The sequence below is a fragment of the Lacerta agilis genome, chromosome 11, assembly GCF_009819535.1.
Source record: "Lacerta agilis isolate rLacAgi1 chromosome 11, rLacAgi1.pri, whole genome shotgun sequence".
NCBI classification, from domain to species: domain Eukaryota; kingdom Metazoa; phylum Chordata; class Lepidosauria; order Squamata; family Lacertidae; genus Lacerta; species Lacerta agilis.
The window spans coordinates 21332320-21344870 of NC_046322.1; the positions used below are offsets into that span (position 1 = coordinate 21332320).

At 40.7% G+C, this 12551-nt stretch overlaps 1 protein-coding gene across 7 annotated transcripts in view; it reads right to left on the reverse strand.

Annotated features, from left to right (window-relative positions):
* Positions 1–12551, reverse strand: part of ARL15 (ADP ribosylation factor like GTPase 15) — a 178992-nt gene that overhangs the window by 114266 nt on the left and 52175 nt on the right. The window lies entirely within an intron of this gene.

The window sequence follows — 12551 nt, forward strand, 5'->3', positions numbered from 1 at the left end:
GGAGGTGAGGGAGAGCCAGCTAAGGATCTGCTAGATACTATGCCAGTCCAGGTCCCAGACAGAGGACTAACACAGCTGGCAAATCAAAATAAACAAAGAGAAAATACACTCACACCCCTCATGCCCTTGGTTGTTGCAAGCAGCAATGTTTCAGAGGGGGCAGTTAATTTAGGGTTCGAATCTTGTGAAGTTTCTGGACCAATGGTCACTCTCACTCACAAACTCTGAAGGAGGTTTGTGAAGCAGGCTCTGCTTCTGTTCCTTTCCCAACAAGAGTAATCTGCTTCACACCTTAAGCATTAGCAAAGCAATGTAACTCCTTATCATTTACTAGCTCTTCAACCAAGCCCTTTAGCTTATTAATATTCCAGCCTTTAAAATGTGTTTGTGAGAGGGTGGCTATTGTTTTGTTGTTTCTGTCTTAACTGTTTATTTGTGCTCCTATCTTGTGTTTTTATCTTGTGAACTGCTCTGAGATCTTTTGATGAAGGGCGGTATATGACTTAAATAAATAAATAACAATAACAAATAATTCCTAAGGCCGGGCCCAAATCACTCTGCACCCATGGTGATTCCCCCTTTCACATTATAATGGCAGTGACCCCAAAGGACTGCTGCTGCACAGGAAGAAAATTGGCTGCCATCTCCTCCACAAGAGCACATGGAAGTGATTCACATACATGCCTCTCCGGGCTCTGGCTAACTGTTTATATATACATGCATTCTGTCTTATTTCATTTATGAATAGCTTCCTATAAAACATCCCAAAGCAATTTAAAAATAAAAACATTTAAAATATACAAAAAAACATTTTAAATTGTTGTAACCCACTGTGGGACCTTGCAGTGAAGGCAGGCAAGAAATAAAATTAATAATAATAATAATAATTTCTAGTCAATACAGACAGAATCTGATAATATATCTCTACTTCAAGGGCTTGTTGTTTACACATAGCCTATTAGTATCTTGTAGCTGCTACATAATTGTTTATTTTCTTTCACTTGCAGTTTTAAAAGGATAATTTAAAGAAAAGAAAAAATTAGAATGCAATTGCTACCTACCGTGTTTCTCCTAAAATAAGCCATAGCCATAAAATAAGCCATAGCAGGATTTCTATGTATTAGCGAAATATAAGCCGTTCCCCGAAAATAAGCCATACCCCAAAAATAAGCCATAGTGACGCAGCACCTCCCATTAAAACAGCCTGGAGAGGCGTGGCTATGCAGCGTACCGATGCGACGCTGTTAAAATAAGACATCCCCTGAAAATAAGCCATACTGTGTTTTGTTGAGGAGAAAAAAATATAAGACGGTGTCTTATTTTAGGAGAAACACGGTACAATGCTATATCAATCCATGTAATGTTGATCCAGGTTTAGGAAGATCGAGGACTTTCCAGGTTAACATACTCCAACGTCTATGTTTTACATAATGTCAAAGTATTATGAGCTGTTTACACCAATTAACTAACAACCCTACTGCAGTTTTGGCAAGGAGTTTATTCACATGTCATTGAGTTCATTAAAGATTAAATTGCACCCTCTAGTGGTACAATGCATACTTTGAAAAAATGTAAGTAGCTGTGCAACTAGCCTTGTTTCAAGATTGTAAATGCTCTCTTGCTGATAGAAATTCAGGTTGTTAATCTCTTACCAAGTAAAAGGCATGTGCCTCAGGTGGAGTTAGGAGAGAGAAAAATCTAAAAGGTAACTCAATACTGTTGGATAGACATTTCAAAATAAATTGCATCTTGAATTTTAAAAGTTAGAGTCTACATGATTCCGGTTAGTGTTTCAAAGGAAAGAATTCCTAAGGTTCTTGCTTTCTTTGTTCATCCTTTCCTGCAGTTTGAAAAAAGTACTCCTCAGCATTGTGATGTATTACATATTTATTTGTAACACACCCAGTAAGCGGAAAATAGGCTGATGTCCTGAATACGTTTACTTGGATAAAAGTTTGATTCAGTTCAATCAGACTTATTTCCATGTAATCACACAACATCTAGAGACAGGGGTTAGATATCTCTCTTTTTACAATTTTTCATCATTAAAAAATACCTTGGAATTTGTATAAATTCAATTTTGTTTGTTACATCTATACCTTTCCTTAATCCTTGGAGCTCAGAGCTGTATGCCCGTATTAATGTGGATATACAATCAACATATGCACACCATAACAAATCCTAGCCAATGCACTGGATTCCAACCAAGGTTTGAATTTTGCTAAGTAGCAACCCAGTGGAATATGGAGCGCAGCTTACACAGCAAAAAAAAAAAAAAAAACACAGACTCCTGATTGTAACTGCAACAAATAACTCAATTCGATATAGAAAGTTAAATAGTATTATTAAATGTTATGAAAATGATATGAAATGGAATTATGAATGTTTATAGAACTTACACAGAAAATAAAATGTATAGAAATTAATAGAAGATAATATAAAATACTTTAAGATAAAAGTATTTTAGAATAAAACAATCTACAAAGAATTGAATTTAAAGCAACAAAGCAAAATTTTGGATATAATATGTCAATCAACCAGTGTAAATAATATAATCTCCTAACTCTCTCCAGCCCACGCTTCCACAAACTCGGCCCTCCAGGTGTTTTTGGCCTACAACTCCCATGATCCCTAGCTAGCAGGACCAGTGGCCAGAGATAATGGGAATTGTAGTCTCAAAACACCTGAAGGGCCGAGTTTGATGAAGCCTGCTCCAGCCCATCCAGTTGTGAAACAATTCTAAGTTCCCTAACATATGAGATCAGTAAAATTCAGTGTTACCAATTAAGAGGCCTTGTAGTCTTCTTCTTGAGCAAAGCACACAAACAAGGCAGATAGCAGGTAGCAAGAAAGGAGAAGAACTTTACAACCCCTGCCCCAAGGAACTGAGTATGCCTTATATATAGATCAGTAATGGGATCAGGAGCTGGACCTTTCCATTAAATTCTCTACTAACTTTACTACTCATAAGACGTAGACTATGAATTGCTATAATCTAGCTGAAATGGGGAGAAAGTGAGCAACTGTCAGCAGAACTCTGGCACACTCCAGGACTGGTCTGCAAAATATGTTATGCTGTCACCATTGTTTTGGCTTCATTACCTCCACACCGCTATTCTAATCAAGATCTCAATTGGTCTTACCTAAAGCAGCAAAAATGTGCACATAGACCCAAGCAGCTTACCAGTATATAGAAGAGACACAGTTCAGAGAGACAACTACATCAGGCCGCAGTTTCCAATGATGTTTGAATATAACAAAGACAAAGGTCAACAAAATAAGCACAAAGTACCGGTACATACAGTGGTACCTCGCTAGACGAATGCCTTGCTAGATGAAAAACTCGCTAGACGAAAGGCATTCACTAGCGAAAGGGTGCTTCGCAAGACGAAGTTTCCTATGGCCGCGACTCGCAAAACGAAAACGTTTAGCAGTTATGTTTTCTTTCGTAAAGCTGCGTTTCCTCCGACTGTGCTTCACAAAACGAAATTTCCGCTATACGACAGCACTCGCGGAACGAATTAATTTCATCTTGCGAGGCACCACTGTAATATACAAATGTGTGCCACCCTTTTTAACACCTGTAAAATGTAAAGCATTACAAATTACTGGAAAGAAAAAGAGCAACAGCCAGGAAAAGTAGTACTGTATCTATTTCCTTTCTTGCTTGGTTCTTCCTGACAATGCTCTTTTTACTCAATCACTCTTCACTATAACTTTGGTCACTGATTAGACAATGTAGCATTAAATATTAAACTTACAACCTGCCGCTGCAGGGCTTCCGATTGGATAATCATGTACAATCAAACCATTTGCTATCTTGGTGAATGCTGGGAAGTTACAAGGCTGGATCTCTTGGGAAGCAGGTCACTTGACCATTAAAACCAGGATATGCTGAGAGGTTTGCCTACCTCCCAGCTCCCAAAATAGGTTTATTTGAAGATTGCCCTTCCTGCTGCTCCAAAACAGGAAGAATTACAGCTTTGTTTGCTGCTTCCTGGAGATTGTTCTCTTTCTTCTTTTCCCTGAAAGTTTTAAATGAGAAATGCAAACTTCTATGGCCGAGTCATTGGGCAGGAGGGACACTGCAGCAGAATGTGTAGTGGTATGCAATCTGAACTGTTCTGAAGTTATTCACAAAATGAGTTTCCCTTCCCCATAAACACCTATGGAGTGTGTCCAAAGCACAGTCATTATTTTTTGTAAAAGAATTCAGGTGACATAGAGCGAACCCCTACACACACACACCGTTACTTGGAAAATTAGAGCATTGTAGAATAAGGAATGACCTCAAAGAGCATTCACTCCAACCCCTGTAAATTCACGAAAGCCATGACTACAACATCCCTGACTACAGCTGCTCCTCTGGTTCATGCAGTCTTTTCCCTTCTTTCAGTCTGAGATAATCATAGATGCACATTGAAGATGTCACAACAAACTGTGTTTGCTACTCACCAGAGTTTAATCCAAACCAACCAAGAAACTTCCAAGTGTGGTTTCAGTCCCTGGTTTGTAGGCAGCTATGCGCAATTCAGACACTATATTATAGCAAACTATGGCTATCCCAAACCATGGAAGTGTGGGGGAAGACACCCATGGAGAGACTCTGAAACATCCAGCCATTGAATGGGAATTGGCTCCATGATGTCTGCATTGACTCACTTAAGATTATTCAGTTCTTGAACACATTACTTACCAATAACTTATGCTTTAAATTAATTTCAAGTACATTATTGCACTATACCAGGGAAGTCCAACTTCCAAGAGACTGTGATCTACTCACAGAAAAAAATGACAGTGATCTACCCCTTGGGAGGGGGGGTTCAGGTGAAAGTTGTTGAGTTTTTTTAAGGAGGGAAGTTCCGGGGGGGAGGTCCGGCAAAAGGAAAGGGGAAAGGGGATTAGTCACTCACCAAAAGAACACAATGAAAACAACCTGCCTCTTAGCGAAAACTCTGTCTTCTGTTGCAGCGATCATCCGAAAATGGAGGGCAGGGCAAGGGGGTGGGGCCGGATGCTCTTAGGCAAAATCAAAGGAAAAGAATCTTGCGATCAACAACACTCCATTGGAACCTCCCAGGGATAGACCAGTCAATCCTGATTGTCCTGTTGGATATCTCTGCACTATACGATCCATTGCTATTACATATGCAAAGTAAAAAAGATTTTGACACCTATAAAATAGGCAGATACATCATTCTCTTTCTTCATTGGAATGTAGGTATTGCATATTCTCCCTTCAACATTGGTTTGAGTAAATCTAACAAAATGGGATGAAGAAACCAACCCTTTCAATCACAGTTAATTTTCTCTTGATATGAGTAATATAGCAGAGGAATAAGAGTTGTATCTGTATCGTATGGCAATCACCAGCAGCACAATAAGGTAGCTATCTGGAAGAAACTAAAGCAGAGGCAAGACACTAGAATCATAATTCTTTTATGATAATAACTGTTTTACATTTACAAAAAGAAACTTTGTGTTCCTGTTTCTGGCTTGGTGACTAGATCTGCTGGCATCAACATGACAAAATACCTATCATAGTACAAACAAACAAGTTTGGACTCCCGGAGCTCTAGAGGACTTAGCATATGAAGAGGTTGAAAATCCCTGCTGAAGAAACAATGCTGTTTAAAAAAGTGCATGAAGTGACTCAAGATATAAAAAGAATGTTCTGTCCTAATAAAAAGCAAACATAGATAACTTCTTTATAAAAAGTTAAAACACAAATGTCAAAAATCCTTTGAGTGCATGGCTTTTTATAATGCAAACCATAAGATAAGCACATTCTACAAACTTTTTTATGAAGTAATTTAAGTGCTTATATGCCATATGATTGAGCTGGTGTAATTTTTCAGTTTGCTTCAATTACAGGCTTACATTGTGTTGACAAATATAGCTAAACCCAAGTGCTTTCAATGAAACCAAAATTACCATTAAACAATTCTATTCAATTGACAGAAGCCTGGAGTTCATTTCAGTTACGCTAAAACCAGAGGCTCTGCCCCTGATGATAATGGGATTTGGATTGGGCCTGATATACACTGGAAACATACATAACTGCTGCACACAGATGTATATCCTGGGAGACTTTTGCTTCCATGTTAACATCCCTGAGGTTTTATATACTACGAAACTGGTATGTTAAAACCATGAAGAACCATACCAAAGAACCATGCAGTGTATGCACTAATGTTATCTCATTACAAGCAGTTTTGAAGCACTTGAGGTCTTCATATTTCAGAATACACGTAAGAAGACACTAGGTTACAGTAATGTAGTCAATGAATTGACACGCATAGTAAGCACTCCTTATCATGCATTGAGAAGCCACTGTAGCTGGAAGATGCGCGGATTATGCTTTGAACAACTATGGTGTGCGTGAGAAAGTTCCTACAAATTCAGTTTGCATTGGATTATTTATATCTGCATCCTGTTTAGAGAATGAGTCCAGTCCTGTTTAAGCCATTTTTGTATATTCTTTACTAGAGTTATTTCTTACTGATGGAGGCTTCCAGTCAGCACTTGCTTCCTGTCATTCACACCCCACAAAGCGGATTTCCACCCCAAGAAACAGATTGTCTTTTGAATGCATAAACTTTTAAAACAAATGTCTGCTCCTTTTATACAACTTTAGTGGTTAGAATAAAAGCAGATACTGAAGCATTAATAACCATAGTTTCCTCATAGTTTTCATATACAAGAAATCATTTTAGACCCAAACTACATATGACAGCAGCAGGCCCCCATTTTTACACAATTCTAAAGGATAAGAACCCATCTTGACAACCCCCACAGACACACCTTCAAGGAAAGTCTAACCATACCCAAAAAGAATCCAAACACAGATGGCTATGTTGGCCCATTTTATTTTATTTTATTTTATTTATAAATTATTACTTGCCTTTCACCTGAAGGTCCTAGAGAGGATTAATACAACATCAAAAACCAGTATGATACATACAGCAGGAGTTTATAGCACCATACCCAGAGCTTAAACAAATAGACCTCAACCCGCTGAAAGCAAACTTTTAGCTTTTAATTAGAAATGCAGTGTTACCATAAAAACTGTAAGCATGAAGTAGAGACTCCATCAAAGAAAAGGAAAGAAGAACCTAGCCTGCCCCTGATTATTTTAGTCAGTCTCTTACATCCCCTATGCTTATCAGATACAAACTTAAAATAAAACCTTGTTATCACCTCATTCACTTACCTGAGCAATGGCAATTCATCCATTACTATGATCACTGAGCAATAGCAAAATGAAGAGCCACTGCATTTCTCCTTGTCACTTAATGCTGCAGTTGCTACTGCCAGGCAGCAGCAGGAAAAATGAAAGAGCTCTTCAGCAGAGTATGCTAAGTTGAGACCAGATGAAGATCACTGAAGCAGAAGTTTCATTCATTGGAGAATGTGCCTTTAAAACACCCAGGAGCTTCTGCTAAGATTTTGTAGGAACACAAGAGTTCAACTACTGTTCTTCATTAGCATGATCAAGCTGACAATCAGTTGCATTTAGTCCCAATGACCTATTTACTAATTCTTGTCCATCCATATGCTCCTCAGATAACCTTTAGAAAAGGTTTTTCCTCAACCTCAAACAGGAGTCTAAAACAGGGGCTGGGAACAAATGTGGGCCTCCAGACCTCTCTATCTGGCTAACTCTACCAAGCCAAAAAAAACACCACCACCCCAGGCCAAACACCTACTGGCCCTGCTTCACACCCTCCTGAATGTTTTTATCTAGCTGGAATATGTCCTTGAACTTTGGCAACACTTCTTGCTTGCCTGGATGGAGGACAGAGAGAGCTGTGCAAGAGAGTTGTAAAAGCTAGCCTACTGTTAAAAGGTAGCGTTTGTTTTACATTTTAAAGTGTGTGCACATTTGCCTTTGGTGTGTGGTCCTCAGAGAGTTGCCCAGAAGTGTGGCCTTCAGGCCTAAGGAAGTTCCCCACTCCTGGTCTAAAATGAATCTGCAATGTTACCTTGCCTCCAGCATATATACACAATGCTGTGAATGAGGAAATGGATTATTATCTGGCAAGGACAGGCAAAATGATTGTTACTGAGCATATACATCAGCTACACAGAAACAGGATTTTATCAAGTTTCTCACTGTATCCATTGGGATTCACTACCTCTCACAGGTAATTTTAATGCATTGGTTAAACCACAGGAATTTGGAGTGCAGGAAAAAATCCTATTATCGCCAGCCAAATCATTGTACACCAAGGCTAACTATGACCGAACAGATGGATGGTGGAATGCAATATGAAAGCGGGGGGAAGGGGGAATGATTTTCCTCTGTTATTATGCATTTGGATTTTTTTTCCTGCTTGTGTCCATCACACAATAGGAAAGGGAGGAGTACACAGGATATAGCCTAAAAGCTATGATAAATTGTAATTTTATTTTCCTTCCCCCTTCCCCCACAATGGGAAGCAATGGAAAATAGCAAAATGCAGACTTTTCCATACTATATGAGTTCACTCCAAAAGGATTTCATTATACAGGGGTATTTGGCTTTAAAAGATCGACACTATTTAGAATTATTCTGTTTATAGTGGTAGCTTTTTTTAGTGCCTTTATTGATTTTATACTGCTTTGTATGGCTTTTAAGCTGACTTTTGCTAATTTTGTGCTAGTGCCACTTTTTGGGGGGCGGGGCATCCCGACACATGTCGGGACGGACTGCGCATGCGTGGAAATGCTGCGCATGCGCAGTCCATCCGGGCCGGTGCTGCTGCTCCCGCAGCGACCGAGCGAGCCGCTAGGCGAGCGGTGGCTCGTGGGGCTGCCCCGTTGGTGCTGCTTTACAAACGGCCGGGGCAGCCCCATGAGCCACCGCTCACTCAGCGGCTCGCTCGGTCGCCGCGGGAGCAGCAGCGCCGACTCGAATGGACTGCATGTGCCCAGGCATGCGCAGTCCGCCCGGGCTGGCGCTGCTGCTCCCGCGGTGACCAAGTGAGCAGCGGCTCGTGGGGCTGCCCTGGCTATCCATAAAGCAGCATGGACAGGGTGCCAGGCAGCAGGCTCGGCTTGGGGAGTAGCGGGAGGGGCCGCCGAGTGTCACCCCCCTCCCCTGGAACCCGGGGCGCCCCGCCCCTGTTGCCCCTCCCTTGCTACGCCACTGCTCCTGATTGATCAGGGTGTCTGATGAGCCACTTCCTTGGCTTGGCAGGCTGTATTCAGCCTGCAGGATAGCTATCCCAACAAACAGGTAGCCAGTTTCTCTGATCAACTTCCTTGGTGGCATCTCAACTGGGAAAGAGGAAGGTTCTGGTTTAGATAATATTCTTCTCCCACATAAGCAAGATCTCGCCTTCTATCCCTATCAGTTCACCCACCCATATATTACCTTGTCTTTTATGTGAAAGTATTATATTTTTATAGTATATGCACACTTAGACCTGAACAACATAACTGGCATCTCAGATAAAGTGCAACATCAAGTACACTTTAAATATTATTCCTTCTTGTAGCAGCCAGAATTATTCCCCACAATGCCAAATTCATAACATTCTGCAGAATGTAAAACCAAGCTGACCAAGCTGTAGTGGGGGAGGGGGAAGAAATTAAATTATTGTACTATCAGTAACAATGAACCCAATCCCTAGGAAACAGTTCCTCCTCCTAGATAAGTTTGGTGAAATGGTTCCTTCTATTTCTCTATCAAAGAATGAGGTGGAGAATTCTGGGAACATTTGTTCAAATCACTACCTGATTGCAAAGGAAGCCCAACACCTGAGAGGAATCTGGCTCAGGAGATGTCCATACTCTGCTTATCATATGCACCCTGTCTCCAGTACTGCAAGGTTTGTTTCCCATACTCAGGGCCGGATTTAGGTTTGATGAGCCCCTAAGCTACTGAAGGTAATGGGGCCCTTTATATGTCCAGCTGTCTTTTGTCAACAACAAATTGTCACTGTTTTTTGTGTTGAATATATGCTATACAGTAATTTATTGACCTAATAGGTATCTAAAGCCATTTGCACATAACAAAATATGTATTTTATCAAAGTAATTGATATAGAAATGAGCAAACCAGTGATATTTTAGGGAGCAGGCTAGCAGGCGAGGCCCATTACTTACATCATAGGAGCCTACACAACACAAACACTGTTGCTGTATGTAGGTTTTATCTTATTTGTTTTTTATCTTATATTTTGGAAATGTACATCCAGTTTTTTCCCTTTAAATTTTTTTTTGGGGGGGGGAGCAAGAGAGTGGGGCCCTAAGCTATAGCTTCTTTAGCTTATACGTAAATCCGGCACTGCCCATACTTAATAGCAAGTTGAAAATAAATACTTCTGCTTTCCTGCAATAATATACTGAGTTTTTTAAAATATTGGCTATTACGTACGTATTTCTGGTGAATATCTGTTTGCTCATACTTTTTTTTCTTCAATGTGCAAAGTCTACAAGGTGCCACTGTAGCCCCTTTCATTAAAAAAAAGAAGATTCTGTACTCTGCATTTTCCATGAACAGTACTAAACAAGATTTAAAAATGTCTTTCTTCATTTTCAATGCACATTTTAAAATAAAAACCAAAGAGAGTTAAATAAAACCAGGCCACATCCCATGTTTGCAACAGGGGGGAGGGGAGATAATATAATTTTTGGACAGAGTACCAATACTAAAATGACAGTCATTGGCTTAATAGTGCATATTCTATATTTATAGTCCCTTCCTTCCAATGCTAGATGTCAGCTGTTTAATCAGCGCAAACACCACCCTCCGCCAAGACAAAGGGCTGCACACATTCACACTTTCACCTAAGCATCCATTAGTTCTTTTCTCATATTTTCCCTCATCACTTTCCCCATGGACAGTTAGTGGCCCAGCCTTTGGCAGAGAACACACACAGGTGGCTTGCTCTGCCCTTATGGCTTTAAAACTCCCTGCTGTAATCCTGTCAATTCTTAGATGACAAACATAGCCCAATTAGATTAGCATTTAGCAGGGAGACATCCAAAGAAGTTTGAAAGCTGCAGTAAAATGAACTGACGTCAATAAAGAGGACAGGATATGGCATTCCTCTGTCAAACTGCCACAGAACCAGACAGATTTTGGAGTGCAATTAAGGATCCACAACTGTTCTTTAAGTCAATAGCTGCAGTATCTTTTTCAAATTATTTCTAAAGTTTTCCAGATTAGATAAGCCTGCAACAGCAGCTCACATCTAAAATGTCCAGTTGTGTTGGGAGCTGACCTTCTTAGGCCTACAGTTCAAGGAAGGAGGAGGATCTACATTGATTACAATTATTGTAAAGGTATAATGTCTCAATTTGAGATGCAGCAATACCTAGAGTAATCCTTTAATGTGCCTGTGCCTACACAATTGCTGGACACCTGCCCAATCTAGGATTACACTCTTGCTCCTCAGGCAATATGAGTCTGCACCGTTTATGATGCATTACTTCTGTTGGGAGCCACCCAGAGTGGCTGGGGTATAAATAATAAGGTAAAGGTAAAGGGACCCCTGACCATTAGGTCCAGTCGTGGACGACTCTGGGGTTGCGGTGCTCATCTCGCTTTATTGGCCAAGGGAGCCGGCGTTTGTCCGCAGACAGCTCCCCGGTCATGTGGCCAGCATGACTAAGCTGCTTCTGGTGAAACCAGAGCAGCACACATAAATGCCATTTACCTTCCCGCTGGAGCGGTACCTATTTATCTACTTGCACTTTGACGTGCTTTCAAACTGCTAGGTGGGCAGGAGCTGGGACCGAGCAACGGGAGCTCACCCCGTCACGGGGATTTGAACCGCCAACCTTCTGGTCGGCAAGCCCTAGGCTCTGTGGTTTAGACCACAGCACCACCCATGTCCCACAGTATTATTATTAATAATAATATTTTTATTATAAGTTGCCTCCTTCCTGTAATATTCCTTTATTACATATGTGCACTGTGCTCATAAGCACTAAGTACTGCCAAGGCAAACCAAACAATCACAAGGAGCACGTGGACATTGCTTCCAAACTACATTTATGCATACCATCATGTGTAGGCAATATCCACATCCACAATTGGGACAAGTGCTCCTGGTGAAGGCAATGCACAGCAGTGTCTCAAAGTTGACTGCTTATGTGTGACTGGTCCCAAACTAAATGGGTAACATATGGAATAGGGGGAGAATGTTGGATGGGCCAAGAACAGTTCCTTCCTACAGCAGTGCTTCACCTTCCAGGAGGCTGGCAATGTTGGCATAGAAAGTAATTGTATGATCTACCCATGCCATTGGGTCTCCCCATTTTAAATGCATGAACTCTCATGTGAAAGCAACAACCATGCTGCATCGTAATATAAGAATCAGTATTCAACGTCTGTCTATAGCTGGTGAGCCAGTTGATATTGAATACATAGAAGACAGAGATGCTTATGGTGATTGGAGAAGTAGATATGCCTATCCTGGGTGAAGACACACTGCCCCAAAGCAACAAGTTCACAGCTTGGAGGTATTTCTGAAATCCAGAAATACAGGTGCTGATGGTGGTGGCAGATAGTAGATGATGCTTGATTCTGATAGAAAGTGCTACGCCAAACTGTACCC